The sequence below is a fragment of the Octodon degus genome, unplaced genomic scaffold (genome assembly GCF_000260255.1).
Source record: "Octodon degus isolate 3935 unplaced genomic scaffold, OctDeg1.0 scaffold00019, whole genome shotgun sequence".
NCBI lineage: Eukaryota > Metazoa > Chordata > Mammalia > Rodentia > Octodontidae > Octodon > Octodon degus.
Genome location: NW_004524595.1, coordinates 1,731,292 through 1,748,960, shown reverse-complemented (window position 1 = coordinate 1,748,960; position 17,669 = coordinate 1,731,292). Strand labels below are relative to the sequence as shown.

General features: G+C 41.4%; 1 long non-coding RNA gene across 1 annotated transcript; it reads right to left on the bottom strand.

The window, feature by feature from the left end:
- Window positions 1–4,337: 4,337 nt before the first annotated feature.
- Window positions 4,338–17,605, bottom strand: LOC111815653. The gene is made up of 3 exons (XR_002820318.1): window positions 17,336–17,605; window positions 5,337–5,415; window positions 4,338–4,373 (listed from the first exon to the last, which is right to left on the bottom strand). It is a non-coding gene; the product is annotated as an uncharacterized LOC111815653 (long non-coding RNA).
- Between the last annotated feature and the right edge of the window lie 64 nt (window positions 17,606–17,669).

Here is a 17,669-nt window from a genome sequence, read left to right as displayed (position 1 = left end):
AATAAATGCAGTTTCTGTTGTTCTGTACTAGATAACAAATTTGCTTACCAAACTGGATGTGATTTCTGTTATAAATACCCCCCTTGCTACCTACATTCGGGGCCGATCAGCCTTCTCCTGCGAGAGAAGTGGCTGACCGACCTGAGCTCAGTAAATAAAAGGCTCTATTCAAATTTCTATCTGGCTGATCTGGTTCCTATGCAGAGTTGACCCATAACACTAATTATATGAATATGTTTCTTGATTTAAAAAAAAATGTAGACAAACCCAGCTGTTGTTCCCAGCTGAAATTTTCTGACCCTGATTTTTCGAAGTACTTTTTTCTCAGCATTTTAGTCAATAAGTTCCAACCAGAATCTCCTGCCAAGGTCAGTTTACAGCTTTTAAGGGCAGTTGCTCCAGCCAGCAACTCCAAATTCTCCAGTCCCAAAGGTGTTTAAACCACATGGTCAGCTGGCGAGATAGCTCAGTAGACTAAGCACCTGCTTTGGCAAGCACAGGGAGCAGGGTTCTGTCCCTGGTCCCACATGCCACGCCGGCCCTGGCCTCAGGGCGCACTAAGCCAGGGTCCAAGCCCTGTCCTGGTGGTGCACACCTGCAATCCCAGCACTGGGGAGGCTGAAAACAGGAGGATCACTATGAGTCTAAGTCAAATATATCAATGAAAAAAGAAAAACAAAACAACAATAACAACAAAAATCACACAGGCAGGGGCTCACCTCCTCTATGTAGGCCTCACCTCCGAGTAGTAAGGCAGATATAGTGCCCCATAATTTTTTTTAGTTTTTCTTTTTATTTATTTATTGTGTGTGTGTGTGTGTGTGTGTGTGTGTGGCCAGCTCAGTCCACCAGGGGGCAGGGCTGGCTGGCATGTGGTGCTGGGGTATTGAACCAGGGTCCCTGTGCTTTGCTAAGCTTGTTCTAAGTAGGTGCTTTAGACCACTGAGCCATCTCACTAGCCCCAAAGAGTCGGGACGGGGTCGCAAACCAGCGACCTCATGCTCTAGAGCCTGGCACAGAGACCGCTGCACTAGGTCGCCGTGTGCCCCATAATTTAATCATCTTTCAAACACAGGAGGCTTTGTGGGGGAACATCTTAGATCCAAACCATAATAGTTATACTCAGAAAATACATTAAAAACTTAAAAGACATACACTCAAAGTTCAGGAAAAAATAAAGAAATTACAAAACAAAATGTAAGCCACTAGAATATAGTGATTTTTTATTTTATTTCATTTTTGTATTTTAGGGAAGGGTCTACAGGATGTTGAAGGTCTCACTAATAGATAGTACTCATAGTGATCCTCCTGTTTACAGCCTCCTAAGAGCTGGGATTATAGGCGCGCACCACCATGCCCAGTCTCAATTGCCATCTCAGCGCACCAGGCCAGCATGGCACGGCAGGCCCAGGGAAAAAAAACCCCAGCCCCTGAGCCTGCTTGCAGGCTCTTTAATCCGCTGATCTATTTGGCCAGCCATAATAGTGAATTTTTAAACCAAAAGAAAATTACCATGGGGAATGAAGAACATTGTATAATGATAAAAAAAAAAAAAAAAAAAAAAAACCAGCCAAGCAATTCTAAATATGTAGTACCAAGCTCCTGTGCTAAAATACTTGAAATATGGTAGAACTGAAGGAGAAAAAGACAAATCAATAAAGGAAAACTAAATGGCCCTTTCTAGAAAATGGACAAGACTAAGTCAGGAAGGATATAGAAGAATTCAATGATACCATCAATAGTAGGATCTAACTGGTAGAGTATCCCATTGAACAAAACCAAGACAAATGTCCCTTTCAAGTGTCCATGAAGGGGCCGGGGAGATGGTTCAGTGGAATAAGTGCTTCCCTGGCAAGCGCAAGGGTCTGAGTTCAATCCCCCGTTCCGCCAAAAACCAAAATAAAATAAAAAACATATTCAAGTGTCCATGAGGCACAGCAATACATATCATACTCTGGGTCACTTTTAAAAAATATTAACAAATTAACATTCAACAAATTTAAAAGGACTAAAGTCAGACATGGTATTATCTGATCACAATGGAACCCAGCTAGCAATCAATAATAGAAAGACAGGAAATTTTCAAATATTTGGAAGATAAACAACAATCTTTTTAAATATTTCATGATCCAGGATGGGGAGATAGCTCAGCAGTTTAAGTGCCTGGCAAGCGCAAGGCCTTGAGTTCAATCCCATGTACCACATGTCATGCCTATTCCAGAGCACCCTGTGCTTGCTCGAAACTGGGTGTGGTGGTGCACACCTATAATCCTAGCACTAGGGAGGCTGAGGCAGGAGGATCACTATGAGTCTGAACTGCACAGCAAGACTGTATCAAAAAACTTTAAAAAATTTTTTTTGAAAATATTTCATGAGCCAAAAGAAGAAGATATCAATACAAATTTTCAAGATTGAAATGAACTGAATGAAAAAGATACACTGGACTAAATGAAAATAGAAATACAATGTACTAAGACATGTGGGAGTCCAATACAACATGACTGAAAGGTAAATTTAGTCAGCAGCCATACCACCCTGAATGTACTCTATCTCATCTGAAAGGAATATGGATAGCATCAAACATTTAAATCAGAAAAAAGGATTAAAATAGATAATTTAGCTTCTAACCCAAGAACAATGGAACAGATAAGGGTGGGAAAAAAGACCAAAACAAGCAGAAGGAATTACAAAACAATGATTAGAATTCAATAAAACAGAAAATGACAATAAAAATAGGAGGGAAAATCAACAAAACAGAGAGTTGGTTCTTTGAAAAGTTCAATAAAATTGACAAATTTCTAGCAAGACCAGTGAAATAAAAGAAGGTACAAATATCAAGAATGAAATAAGTATCACTAGAGACCATGCATATATCAAAATGATAATGGGAAATATGATAAATAATGTTATATACACAAATTTCATAACTCACAGAAAAAGAAACAATTCCTGTACCAACTAAAACCACAGTTTACCCAGCATGAAGCATGGAATGTGAATAGCTCCATGACTGCTAAGAAAAATTTTGTAACTCCCAGAAAAGAAATCTGCAGGCCCAGATGGTTTCACTTGAGAACTCTACGAAATGTTTAAAGACAAATTAACACCAGTTCTACTCAATCTTTTTCAGAAACTAGGTGATAGAACATTTCCTGTATTATTTTATGAAGCTAATTTACCCTGATACTAATGACAAATAAAACCAGGCAAAAACTAAAAATGCACTCATGTTCACCATGAATGCAGATTAAAAGATGTTCCCCATATATTAGCAAAAAGAATTCAGCAATACGCAGAGAACCACACACTACGACCAAGTGAGCTTTATTTCAGGGATGCAAGAATAAATCTAGATTCAAAAAGCAATCAACATAATCATCGTGCTAACAGACTAAATAATCACATGACTATATAAACCAAAGCAAGCATACAACAAAATTTGACATCTATCATGGTATAAAATTATCAGGAAGTACATTTACACACAGAGACACAAACATTGCCCCTAAAATATGCTAATTCCAATACCGCTAAATACTTTTGATGCTTTATATAATCTAAATATGAGTCACCATGCCCAGATTGAATTTTGAATTTGAAAAGGTGATCTTTACTAAGACATTATTTGACATATTAACCAATGAATAGGGACAAACCTATCTTGTGAACAGTGCAGTTTCTAATCCCAGGTGTGGTGGTTTACTAGCTAGAGGACTAGCACAAAATGGATAAGGGAACAAAATCACTACAAAGTGGGATTACAGAAAAGAGACAGATGGCCCTTGAGCTCCTTCTTGAAGAACTGAGTGTTGATAGCAAAGCCACATTTATTTGTACTGACTTAATTTAAAAACAAAAATAATTACAAGTGCAAAGGTTTTATCAAGTCAATCACTTATAAAATGCCCACAGTAGTTGACTGTGTTAATTTGAGATGTGTTAGTTAACAGAAGCTTAACTAAACTGGCTCGGCAATTAAACACACTAGGGTGTGGAGGACCCACCCAAGGTTGACTCCTTGCCTGGACAGCATGAAGGGAAAATGAGGAAGGACAGATCTGCTTCTGTTTCTTGATTTTTTTTTTTTTTTTTTTTCAGAACCAGGGATTGAACTCAGGCCCTTGCCAGGCAAGCGCTTACTCTACTGAGCCATCTCCCCAGCCCCTTGCTTCTGTGTCTTCAGAGGAACTCCAGTCTCCACCTTCACCTGGATGTCATCTCCTGGCTTCCACACAATCTCCTTTGCTTCTGGTGGAGATCCATCAGCCTCCTGCTATGGACTCACATGGGACACTGCAATGAGCTCCAGACCTGGGGCTGAATCCTTCAGTCTCCCGGGTGCAGATGCCCTCTGCACGCTTCCTCATCAGACTCTGTGGGAGGCCATTGTAAGCCAGCCTTGGAAATTCTTATACACTTGCATGTGTCTGTTTCTTCAGTAAAACACTGACTGATACACTGCTTCAGGGCTATCATTTCTCATGGTACGATGTTTTCTCTATTTTTAATAAGTCTATACTAGTATACATTTTCCTTCGATATTTATTTATTGTACTAGCAATTAAACCTAGGTTCTCTGCACTGAGCTACACCCCCAAAACCTTTTTGAGATCGGGTCTGGCTAAGTCTCCAAATTGCCCAAGCTAGGCTTGACAATGGGATCCTTCTGCCTCAGCCTCTCATACTACTGGGATTATAGGTATGTGCCACCTCACCTGCAAGCTTCTTTTTGTTTTTTGGGGCAGTCCCCAATTTCTAAGGCAGTGGTATTTCTTATACAGTAAGTGCTAAAGAAATATTTATTGCCTGAAAGAATCATGAATTTTTTAATTAAAGGTTTCAATTTTCTTTTCTTACTCTTTTCACTTAAAATATTACAAAAGCACCTTCTCTGTATACATAAGAATAAACTCACCTCATCACACAAGCTATTATAGTATTGGAAGGCTGAACCACAATTTATCAAATAATTTCCATACTGATAAATACTTGTATTACTTCAGTGTTTGTTTTGGGGTGAGGGAGGGGTTATGAATAGTGTTTTAAAGAACTCTTTTTTTATAGATATTCTTGCATCTTTTTTTTTATTTTAGACAAAATCTCACTATACAGCTCAAGCTGGCTTTGAACTCACCATGTAGTCCAGGCTAGCCTTGAACTCACAGCAATCCTCCTGCCTCAGTCTCCCAAGTACTACCATATCTGGTTTGGACAAATGTTTTCATAGACTGTTGAAAGAAGAACTGCTGGTTTAGAGTCTTCCTTGCTTTTGCAGAGATACTGTGGACTAGGAGAATATGCAAGGGCTTTACTTCAAAGATCTGAGTGTGACTCACCTTTTTCCTGGCAAAAATTCACTGTCTGCAAATCTGTATGAGATCACTGGTACATCAGTATCTCCTAGAATGTAAGGATCTGTACAAAAGAAAAAATCATAATCAAGTACTGTTACTAGAAGTTAAAACTAAAAAATAAAATTAAAAAAAATAAAAATAATTTTTAAAAGACTATGGGTGGTCCCGCTTAGGCAGAGCACAGCAGCTGGGGTTCGATCCCTGGCGTGCTATGCCAGCCCTGCCCCTGGGGTGATCTGAGAGGGTGAATGAGACTGGGCATGGTGGCACGCACCTGTAATCTCAGCATTTCGGAGGCTGAAAACTGGAGAATCACTACGAGTCCAATCTACATAGTGACACCCTGTAGACCCTGTACCAAATACAATAAAAAAAAAAAAAAAGTATGGGTGGTATAGCAATGTGTATGTGCTGTACCTGTTTTGTCATGCATGTGGGGACAGTAATAGCATCCACCCTGTTGTGGGCCACACTACATAATTTTTTGGGAAAAATCATTTTGTAATTGTGATTCAGGCTGGTTCAAGGTCTCATACGGAGCCACCCACGCTGGCTCTGATATGCGGGGACAGAATTCCAGTGCCTCTGGTCACAGGTTAGGCCTCAATAGTCCTGCAATGCTGAGGCCCCAGGGCAAGATTACATCAGCTGAAGATATCCTGGATCTCTGACAATCCAGTAGTAATTTAAAAAAAAGTTTCACTTGGGGGAAAGGACAAACTTATTAACCTGCCATCTCTCCCCACTGTCATCAATATAAGTTCCTCTTCAGGGTAAGATCACAGCAGCCCTCTCAATTGGATAATGCCCTCCTCATTTTCCTCAATGTAAATGTGATGAATAAATACCGAGGTTCTGGCTGCCTCATGGCCTTTGGTTCCCCACAGACAGCTGGCCATCCCAGATCCCTACTGCATCGCCATTTTGTCATCTGTCTTTCTTTTAGCCATGCACTGTAAAACCCTGCAGGAGGGCCAGCCAGATAGCTCAGCAGACTAAAGCACCTACTTAGGCAGCCATACGAGCTGGAGGAGGTTCAATCCCTGGCCGGCCCCACCCCCAGGCCATGCTGAGACGGTAAATGAGACTGGGTGTGGTGACGCACACCTGTAATACCAGTGCTTAGGAGTCTGAAAACAGGAGGAACGCTACAAGTCCAATATGTGTAGTGAGACCCTGTAGACCCTGTACCAAATACATTTTAAAAAAATAATCCTGCAGGAGATTGGGATCCACTGCAGGGGTCTCCAATACCACCCACAGAGTTGTGAAAGTTACACAAACTAATTTGGAAAGAACATTCAGTACTAAATATCACGTATTAAATAATATATAAGTAATATTACTTTTTCATTACTTGTATTGCTGCCACTGTGATTCACTGGGACCACAAGGCATTTCTTCATGAAGAGTTAAATAAATATTTCTTGGTACTTTAAAAAAAAATAGGCCTCACACATTCACAAAAATTTCTTTCGCATGACTTCTTGTCCTTGACCTAATGATTAAATCTGTCATCAATTTCAATTTCCTCACGTCACACAGAATACTACATGCGTCTGTTCTCCTTTCAAGATATGGCACTCAAAACCTGGACTGAAAAAGAGAAAATCCTAATGGTGTCCCATGGCTTCTAAGAAATTAACACAAAGACAGAGTGCTTCTCTGAGTGATTATTTTTAAAAAGGAAAGGAAAAATAAAGCTAAGGCCACCAGCGCGTGGTACTGCACACCTCACCCCAAGAGCTGCTAGTGGTGATTCATGGCTGTTCACCTTGGCGTTCAGATGGCATGTGATCAGACAACACAGCTCAGCCCTGCTCCATGGCTTGCTGAAGAATCCTTACTGAGCCATGCTGTGCCAGTGAAACAGAGCTGCTGCCCTGGACACAGTTAATCTGTTAGCCTGGTACATGGTGGATGATGCAAAGTTTCCCAGGACACAGCGGGATACAACGGCCATGGCACTGGCAGCAGACAAAGCTATTCATAATGTAATGAACAGACACTGATGCATGATTTACTAAGCATTCATTAGCTCTGAAACTCTGTACTTTTCTCTTTCTCTTTGTCCCTCCTCCCCCTTTCTGCCAAGAACCTATCCATTGGTTTATTCTCCGAAGTCCATTGTGTGTGTTTCTGTGTTTTCAGAGGGGGGATCAAACCCAAAGCCCTACATGTGCAAGCACTCTGCCACTGAGACACATCCCTCCACCCTCCAAATTCATTTTGGAGCCAGGGAACACCTCTACGTAGGGCATCATGGAGTAGCCATGAGCACCTTTCCCATGGCATGGCGGCCACACCTCTAATCCCAGCTCCTTGGGAGATTGAAGAGGAAGGGGAAGTGCAAGGCCAACCTGGAAAACTCGTGGAGACTCTATCTCAAAATAAAAACTAAAAAAGGGCTGAGGTTGTAGCTCAGTGGTACAGCACCTCTGGGTTTTACTCCTAGTACTGAATTGTTAAAACTACTTTTGTCAAAACAAAGTTTCTGTAAACTCCATAGAAGAAAACCTTTCAAAGTGTGTTCATTCGGATGTTACCAGTCAAAACCCAGAATGACAGCAAGGATGCAGAAGTAGGTATCTTGAAAAAATTCCTAAGGTAATCAGACCTGTCACTAATATATGTTTAGCAGGCTCATTTAATTGATATTCAAAAAAGTTTGTAGCCTGGCTCAATGGTGTACTTCCTGAGCTACCTGAGAGGCTGAGGCAGAAGGATCAGGAGTTTGAGGCCAGACTGGGTATTCCTAGTGTGACTTTGTTTCAAAATTAAAAGATATAAATCCTGGATGAAAGAGTACAGCTCAGTGCTAGAAGGCCCCTGTACCCAGTCCCCAGTATGAGGGGTAGGGAGCAGGTTGCTCAATCTATTACTACCTTTCCAATACAAGAGCTCCTAATATGAAGCACCTAAGTTTTTAGAAAATTGAAATTGAGGATCTTGAGACTAAAGGTTTGAGGGTTATATTTTTACTTGTCATTAAATTTTTAAGCATGAATTGGCCCAGCTGAATGTCAGACTGGTACTTCTGGCCTGCCTGCTACCTGTTCTTGGCCTGTGTTTCAACACCATCTTGGGCTACTTACCTCCTTGTAGTCCCTCTGTTGTCCCCAAGTCTGTTGACTTTGCTGAGGGGCAAAGCAACCACTAGGAACTTTCACAACAGTTGCTGGGATGCTTTTGGCAGAAACTTCAACAGAAACAACGTAAAACTCTGCCTGCCCAGAGCAGGGCCACCCTTTGATGAATGCCAATCTCCCAACTTCACCTCTGTAGTCACAGAGGATATGGAGGCTAACAATCACAAACCCCATACCTTTGGAGTGGTAACTGGTCTCCAACGCACCAGGCCAAACAGAACACTCTGGGGCTCTCCTTACTGGAGCATAGAGGGAAGAAAAACTTTCCTTTCTGCTCCAGAAACCATAAACATATAAGCATAAAAGCCTGCCATGGTGCTGTAGACCTGCAATCCCAGCAATTTAGGAAGCCAAGGTAGGAAGGCCACAAGATCAAGCCTAGCCTAGGCCGCTTAGTATGCAGCAAGCCCATCTCAAAATTTTAAGAAACCTTAGAAAAGGGCTGGGGATGTAGCATAGTGCAAAGGCCCAGGGTTCAATCTCTGACAGCAGAGAGAGAGAGAGAGAGAGAGAGAGAGAGAGAGAGAGAGAGAGAGAGACAGACAGAGACAGAGACAGAGACAGATGAAAGAAAACAGGAAAGAAAAATATAAGCATGAGCTGAATGAGCTGAATAAGCATGGCAAGGAGGTGCAAGGTCTCAGTACACAAAAGAAAAGGGAGACAGAGTCAGCCAGTCTTAGAGGCTTCTAAGTTTCCTCAGAACAGACCAAATCACCCATTCTGGCCTTTGAAGATGTGCATCAATGAATTTCCTTCCTGCCAGGCATGACGAAGATGTTTGTAATTGCAGCACTTTGGGAGGCTGAGGCAGGAGGGTAGCAGGTTTGATCCCGGTCTAGACAACTTAGTAAGACTGTCTCAAAAAAATGAGAGAACTGGGAATGTAGCACAGTCTTGGATGAATCTCCAGTACCACAAAAGGGGGAGGGGGAGGGGGAGGGAGGGAGGGAAGGAAAGAGACAGACAGACAAACAGACAGACAGACACAGAGACAGACAGACAGACACACAGACAGAGACAGAGTTTCCTTGGTTTGTTTTAGCTTCTTGAAACTGGCTTTCTGCTACTTCACATCATCCTTTTTGTCCTGATTATCAGTGAAGGCAGAGGGCAAACTAAAGAATGCTAGTGGCAACAAGACATCTCTGTCAAGTTCATAATTTCAAAGGCTAAACATACACACTGAGAATGTGGAACTGAAACATTTCAGATGTCTGTACATACATAAATACATATAATCATAGTATGTTACAAAAAACTGGATCAGACCATGCATAACAATCCTATTGAACTTGCATTTCCCGCTTCATGTTTTGGACACCATGATTTATGAATTTATATAGATCTACCTGGTGCTTGGTGGTGCTTTAAATAAATATTCTTATCTCCACAGTGCATCTTCCTAAAAGACTATCATGGGTAATATTGTCACTAGAATGTGAGTGACCTAACTGATAGAATTCTTATCTAGAGTCCAGAGATATTTGTTATTGACTTTTGGGTGCAAATGGGTTATGCCAATAGTTGAATGGCTTGTTTTTCATTTACATGGTATAAATCATGTCAGGCTATTGGCAGTCTTTCAAGTACTCTCCCCATTGGGGTTGAACCACAAAGAGCTATCAAATGTAGGGCTGGTAGTCTGTGAAGTGAAGTGACATTCTGTGAGGTGGACTGCACAGGTCCAGACAAAATGGGAAAACCTGCTCAGCTTGGACTCAGCTGTAGCATCTAGGGCTGTGGAAATAATCACAAGAACAAGCACAATAGCAGCATTTATCAAGCCCTTAATAAGTACCAAGGATGTTACCTAAGCGCTGAGCAGGAATCACATTAATGCTCGCCATAACCTAATATTATTGCTATTTAGTATATTTAGTAATACTTGCAGTAGTATTTGGTAGTAGTGTTTTGTAGTAATTATTAATTGCTTTTGTACAAGTCAGACAGCTAAGAAGTGACAGTGCTGGAATTTGGCCTTGTGTTAAATACTCTATCAAACCCAAGGCCTTGAGCATGCAAGGCAAGAGCTCTTCCCTTGAGCCACATCACCAGTCCTGAACTGTTTCTTAAATAAAAACTCAGGCTAAAATTTTTATAAGATGCAACCCCAGATTTGTGGCAACTGTACTCAACACAGCTTTAAGGACCCAGACTCTTTCCAACTTGATGCCCCACCATCTCCACATGGAATACATGTCATCCACGTTCCAGGCAGGACAGAGAAGGGAAAAGGATTATGGGACAACCAATGGATGTAAATGTTCTAAGTCTACTGAAGATAAAAGAAGAAAAGAAGTAGCAGTGAAAGAGAAGTGAAAACAAGAGAAAAAGAGAAAGCAGAGGTGAAAAAGAACAGAGAAAACACCCCCTCCATGCCGAGCAGATCATGTAAAGAGCAAAAAGACAGTGGCAATGAGGGCAAAGGCCATCATCTCTTACATCCTTTTTCTGATGTCAGATCCAGGCTGTCAGAAGCTGTTTTACACATGTGCTGTGATTTGACAGCTTTTCACAACTGATAGGCTACATCCTATGGACCAGCCTCTTTGCCATGCCCTAATCTTCTGCCTCATTAGTATAAAGCAAAGAAATGGACACAAGTTATAGAAATATCCCAGTTCACAAACATTTCTGTTTGCAAACAATTCAGCCATCTCCCTCACACAAATACAACCAACTTCCCCAAAATTATAAAACAAGGCAAGTTTATAAACTGAGGCACTGCTGTGCTATTTAAGTTCACTGCATTAGAACTGGTAAAAGATTGCTGGGGTGTAAGCTAGGCAGTGATGGTGAACCTTTTAGAGTTATCAATGATATAAATGGCCCATGTGGGCATGTGTGCCATAGGTTCGCCACCACTGAGACAGGGTATTGTGAGAACAGATTATTTGAATTTAAGATCTGTCAGAAAATGAAACTACAACTTCATTTAAATATCTTAACTTGTAGTAGAAAAATTTAAAACTATCACTTCATAACTGGGTCATCAGATTCAGCCAGTCTTGACACAGCTACCCAGCTGCGACTCTGAGATAATGTGACTCAGCTCTATCTGAGCAGCTGCACAATGGCCTGCACTTATCCTGTTTGGCCAGCCTGTTTCAAGGACTATCTACCTAGACAGGCTAGCTTGGTCAAGGTCACACTAAATCTTAGCCGCCCAGACCTTCCTGCCTCAAGATGAATGGACCCCTCTAAGTACACTCGCCCTGGCCACAGGCCACATCTGCCTGACAACATGTGACTTCGTATATGTAACCAATTATAGACTAACACATTGTCGACTCTATACTCCCTGCCTACAAAATGTACGTAAATTGCTATTTAAGTTAGTGCTGGTATTTGGACCTGGTTCCTTCCAGCCTGCTGGGATTAGTAAAGTTACTTGCTGTCCAACTCCTTGGTGCAGTGCTTTTACCACCCAGTTTGGTTCAGATTCTGCAATAAACTGACTTTATTTTTGGTTCTAAAATCTGACAACACTTTGTTCCATAAAACAGAATAACTATTCCAAGTAATCAAACAATAGAGGATGGTTTTATAGACTCAAAAGTGTTAAGGCATGGTGTTGCACATTTATAATCCAAGCACTCTGGGAGGCTGGGGGGTAAGGCTCAAAAGTTGAAGTCTAGTTCAGGTAACTTAGTGATTAGTGAGATCTTGTCTCAAACATCTAAAAATGGGCTGGGAGTGTAGCTCTGTGAAAAAGCCTTGTTTTGATCCCCAGTTTAGAGGTGAGAGGAGAAGGCTAAAGAAAGCAGAAACAAAGAAACTAAGCAAATTGATGTATTACTTCCCTTGTAAGATAGGCCCAAGGAAACAGAACAATAGATAAACAACAGGGCCACTTCAGGTTACCCTTTTAATGTAAAGATTAAGGCAGAAAGAACTTCATCGTTGTACCAACTAAAATTGGATTATTTGAGAAACTGGGCCATTGCCTTTCTATCCCTGATTTTGGGAGACATTCAGATAAACAACTTAGTCTAAGTTCAGTGATATAAAATTTTGGCAGGAGTGACTCCATTTTTAATTTTAGTCCGGTCTGTTGAGGCCTACTGCAACAGCCTCATCCAAGACATTGCCCTTGTAACTTTTCTTTAACAAGTTTAAAAAAGACACAGATGATAGTGCTCCTAGCATTTATGGTTCATCAATAGATCAAGATGGGAATGACAGTCCTAGGGCCTCAGTAAATGTATGAGAAAATGTGGGTCCCATTCAGAAATGCTGAAGGAGACACACATAACTCATTTTCAATAGTTTTCAATCTACAAAGACACAGGGGGTAGAGGCCCCAGAATTTCAGAACTGGAGAAGCTTACTGGGAATTTACTAAGCTGCATGAAGTATGAGAAGGCAAGCAAAAACTAACAGCAAATAAAAGGCAAAAGAGATAAAAGGCTGAAGCTGGTCATGGTGGCTCATGTCTACAATCCCAGAACACCAGAAACTGAGGATCTTGAGTTCAAAGGAGGACCTTGGGTTCAAAGCTAGCCTGGGAAACACCCCTGTGTCAATAAACAAAGGCTGCCTGCCTATACTGTGTAACAAAAGGTGGTAGCATCACCTCTACAGGAGAAGATCCTGTGTGAAAGAAAAATTCAGGGAAAGAAAAAGAACTCCTGAGTGGAGGAGGGGTCCATACAAACACTGTCAGAAGGGCACTTAGAAGGCCTGACTCAAAGTTTGCAGATATTAAAATCATCTAGCTCAATGTTTCGTACAAGCCTAGGACTCTGGGAGGCTGAGGAACAGGGATCAAAAATTCAACCCTGCCTAGGCAACTTGTGACTTGGGGAGAATGTGTCTTAAAATTTAAAAATGGTACAAAAAAGGGGTGAGGATGTAACTCAGTGCAAAGGCCCTGGGTTCAATTCCCACTACTGCAAACAAACAAAACAAATACACACCATGAAGTTTTCTATGTGACATAGCAGACAACTTCAGACAGGAAGTATAGTTTAACACTCAGAGTGAAGAACCAGGGCATGTGGGAGTGCAGCAGTACACACCTGTTTGTGATTCTGTGCACTCACAGAATACATCAATGATGGACAAATGCAAAAACGGTCTGATGTAATGTATGGGCTTCTGTAATAAATCCCCAATAGAATAAGGAGAGAAAACATGGTTAGAGCAGTATGGTTAGAGCAGCAGGTACTAAAATGGTATTTCATGAATTACATACCCATTCTTTAGTTTTTTTGAAGAAACATCACAAAGGGGCTGGCAAGATAGTTCACCAGTTTAAAGCACCTGCTAAGGCAAGCTTAGGCGAAGTGCAGGGACCATGGTTTGATCCCAGGCACCACATGTCATGCCCCCAAGGTGGGCTGAACTGACCACAAAAGAAAAGTAGGTAGACAAACTTACCATCACTTATAGATAAGGAAAATTTCTGATCCAGAAAAATAAGCAACAAAATCATTACCCTTCCTACTAGACAAATGATAAGTTGGAGTTACATAATATGGGAAGTTCCCATGTACAGAAATAACCCCCTGCATTATACTTTGCTTAGGCTGCCATAATAAAATACCATCAAATGGAAGGCTTAAACAGAAGAGTATCTTCTCACAATTCTGGAGGCTGGGAGGGCAAAAGCAAGAGGCGGGCAGGGCAGTGTCTGCTGCAGCCCTTCCTGGGCCTGCAGGTGCCTGCCTTCCCAGGGCAGCTCACAGGGCCTTCATTCTGTGTGCAGCATCTTGTATCTCTGTGGGCCCTTCCTAATCCCCTTCTCCAAGGACAGCAGTCAGACTGGATCAGCAGACACCTTTAATCTACTTGTAAAGGTCCCACCTCCAAATTCAGTCAAATTCTGAGTTTCTGAGAGGATTTCAATGTATGTTGGGGGCAGTGTCACAATTCAGCCATAACAACCTAAAAAAACCCCAAACTATAAAACCTAAATATATCTCTAGAAATGAAACATTAGCAGTCTCAAGGAAGACAGCTATACCATACAATTTTACTGAAAGGCACTAAAAAAAAATAGTAGAGAAATTGGAGAAACGCCATCATGTTCTTTCTAGGAAAGTCTTAGTGCTATAAGGTTCTGATACAATATCAATTTATTTCAAGTTACAATACAATCAAAGGCCTATAGAGTAATTTACAAACATTCTGTCCTTATCTTCTCATTTAATTTTCTATATTTGTTATATTAATTTTGATTGTATATTTTTATTTCTAGTTGGTGTGCTATTGTCTACCTGAATTTTTCACCCTAATCAGCATTTGCAAATACCTATATTTAGCAACGGGAAACCATCACCCTACAGTCTCTTAGATAAAGCCTCTAGCTTATCTTTGAAATTTTGAAAATCCTGTTGTGTCCTCAGTCTACCTATAAATAGGGCAGTGTAGTCAGTCTGTCTTTATTTATTTGTTCTTATGGTGTTGATGATAATCCAGAGCTTTCACAGTGAGCTGCACTGTCAGCACTTTTTTTTAACTTGCCACAGGGTCTCTGAGGTGCTAAACTGTGATCCTTTGGTCTCAACCTCCCAGAGCACTGGGATTACAGGCATGTGCCATCAAGCCTGGCCTGTAGCCATTCTTGTTAAAATTAAACCTGTCTCTTCAGTTCCATTTCTATCTGCCTTCCTTACTCTCATACTTGAACTCCTTACACACTACATCTAAACCAATCATTTTAAAACATAATTGTATCATCTTCTTCCATGTGGACAAAAATCATACTCTGGAACAGCAAGATAGCTCAGCAGACTAAGCACCTGCTCAGGCAAGCACAGGGACTGGGGTTCAATCTGGGCACAACAGCCCTGCCCCCAGGTGCACTGAGCAGGCCACCAAGATCGGAATGTGGTGACACACGCCTATAATCCCAGCACTGGGAAGCCTAAAACAGGAGAATCACTACAAGTTTGAACTTTGTAGTGAGACCCTGTACCAAACACATTAAAAAAAAAAATAAAAAAAAATCGGTAATGTTATGGGTGGCCTTAACAAGTTAATCATTGTGCTTTAGTTAACTTGTGTATAAAACAGGGGTGACAACAGTACTGACCTCAGAGTTGTCAAAATTAAGGCAGTTAACTATTATAATAATTATTTTTGTTTTCTTTTTGATATAGGGGCTCATTTCTGTAGTCAACGCTGGCCTTGAACTCACTGTATGGCTAATGCTGGCCTCAGTCTCCCAAGTTCTGGAATTGTAAGTCCCTACTACCACCCCTGGAAAATAGTTAAAATTTTAAAACAGGACAGAAAGTACTTTATATACATTTGTTAAATAAATAACATCCCCGTTGTTTTACCTGGTGCTTAAAATTCTCCTTTCCATCCATATTGGCCTTATATTTCCTTTTAAAATGATTAAACTCAGAAATACTTGAGTTTTCCAATGAACAGGAGGGTTCATGACAGTACCTTTCATTTTTCTTTTTTTTCAGTCTTTTTCATAGTAAATGAGTTAAGGTAGCACGGTGCATGTTTATCAGAAGAAAAAAGGTCCTGTGGTAACCATATAGTACATGCAGCTATGGAGACAAATGTAAAGTTGTAGGTAAAAGAAACTATGGAGAAAAGACATCTTTAAATTTCTGTTTGTCTCCATAGTTTCATACTATGATGTTGAAAAGCACAAGCGCAATATGTTCCCGTGCACATTCGCTTTAGGAAGAACTGAAGGATATACATGAAGCTGTCAGCAAAGTCCAAGTGACCCCCAGGAAAGGAGGCAGCATGACTTCCTGCAATAAACATGTGGCTCCTATCATTAAAGCGGAATAAAAACAAAAGAATAAACAGGAAGAAAAAACAAAATGCTTTTAATCGTTTTAGAACATTCACTTACTACGATTTAGTTCTTTTACCTTTGATGTTCATTTTAGTTTTACGGGAACTGAATGAAAACACTTGTGTAACAGGGTTGCTGAGCGCCACAAGGTGGTGCCTTCCTGTAATCCCAGCACTCTGGAGGCGGAGGCAGGAGAATCACTGAGAGTTGCAGGCCAACTGGGCTAGCTAGTAAGTTTAAGGCCAGTCTGAATTGTGAAGAGACCTTGTCTCAAAAACAAGACAGGGCAGGGGATTTAGCTCAGTGGCACGGCATCTGCCTGACAAGCTCAATTTCCATCCAAAGAATAAAAAAGAAGAAAAGAAAGACAAACAATCAGGCTGGATGAGGAGTCAAGCGCTAGGACTCCCTGCAGAAACTCTATCACAGGAAACTTGCAAATTCACCCCAAGTGCTAGTTGATATTTTTCACAAAAAATAAACATCGTATTTTTGTGTTATCTTTTCAAAAGCAGCCAATAGAGATGTAACTGCCTGGGAAATTCAAACGGAATGGGAAACACAACCTTGTATTTTAAGCGTTGGTTAGGGTTAAAGGAACAGTTACTCTTCTGACAAATTTCAGACTTATATATAAGGCAGAAAATCTCCACAGTAGATGTTCAATTTTCTCATTTTTTTCCCCATCACTACCCCCAGCCCTTTATTTATTAAATTTCGAGACAAGGTCTCACTAAATTACCCAGGCTGGGCTTGAACTTTCCATCCTCTCACCTCACCCTCCTAGACTGCTGGGATGACTGGCCTGTGCCACCATGCCTGGCTCATGAATTTTCTTCATGTTTCTTGAGAATTACTTCCCTAACCAAGAGAAAACGCAGGGAGGTCTAAATAAAAAGTTGAGCACACCTGAAAAACCCTTTTCCACAGATGTTTCTCAGGAGTTCCTATGGGCGCAGACTCAAAGGATTTGGCCTTTATAAAACAGCCCTCGCTAAGGTGTGACCAGAGGAAGTGCTCTAAGGAAATGACATGGTGCATTTCAACCACCTAGGTACCTGGTTGTCTAGAAAACAGCCTGTTGTTTTCATTTGTCATCACCGGGCCCCATTGGACAGCCGGAAGCTAGGCCTCAGCTGCCACCTGCTGACGCGGATGACCGCCCAATGAGTCCCAGCTGCTGCAATTAGCGAGGCGGAGGGGGCTCCTTTAAGAGGCTGACTCACGTGGACAATGTGTTGTGCGCTCTCAGCTGGGAGGGAGTGGATCCTCCGTCTCACCCATTGGTCACCTCGGGAGAGAGGCCAGAGTTAGACTCTTTGATTGGCTGTACGGCCCGAGGTGTTGGGTCAGGGGCGGGGCAAATTTCAGCGAGCAGGCCCCCGGCGGAGG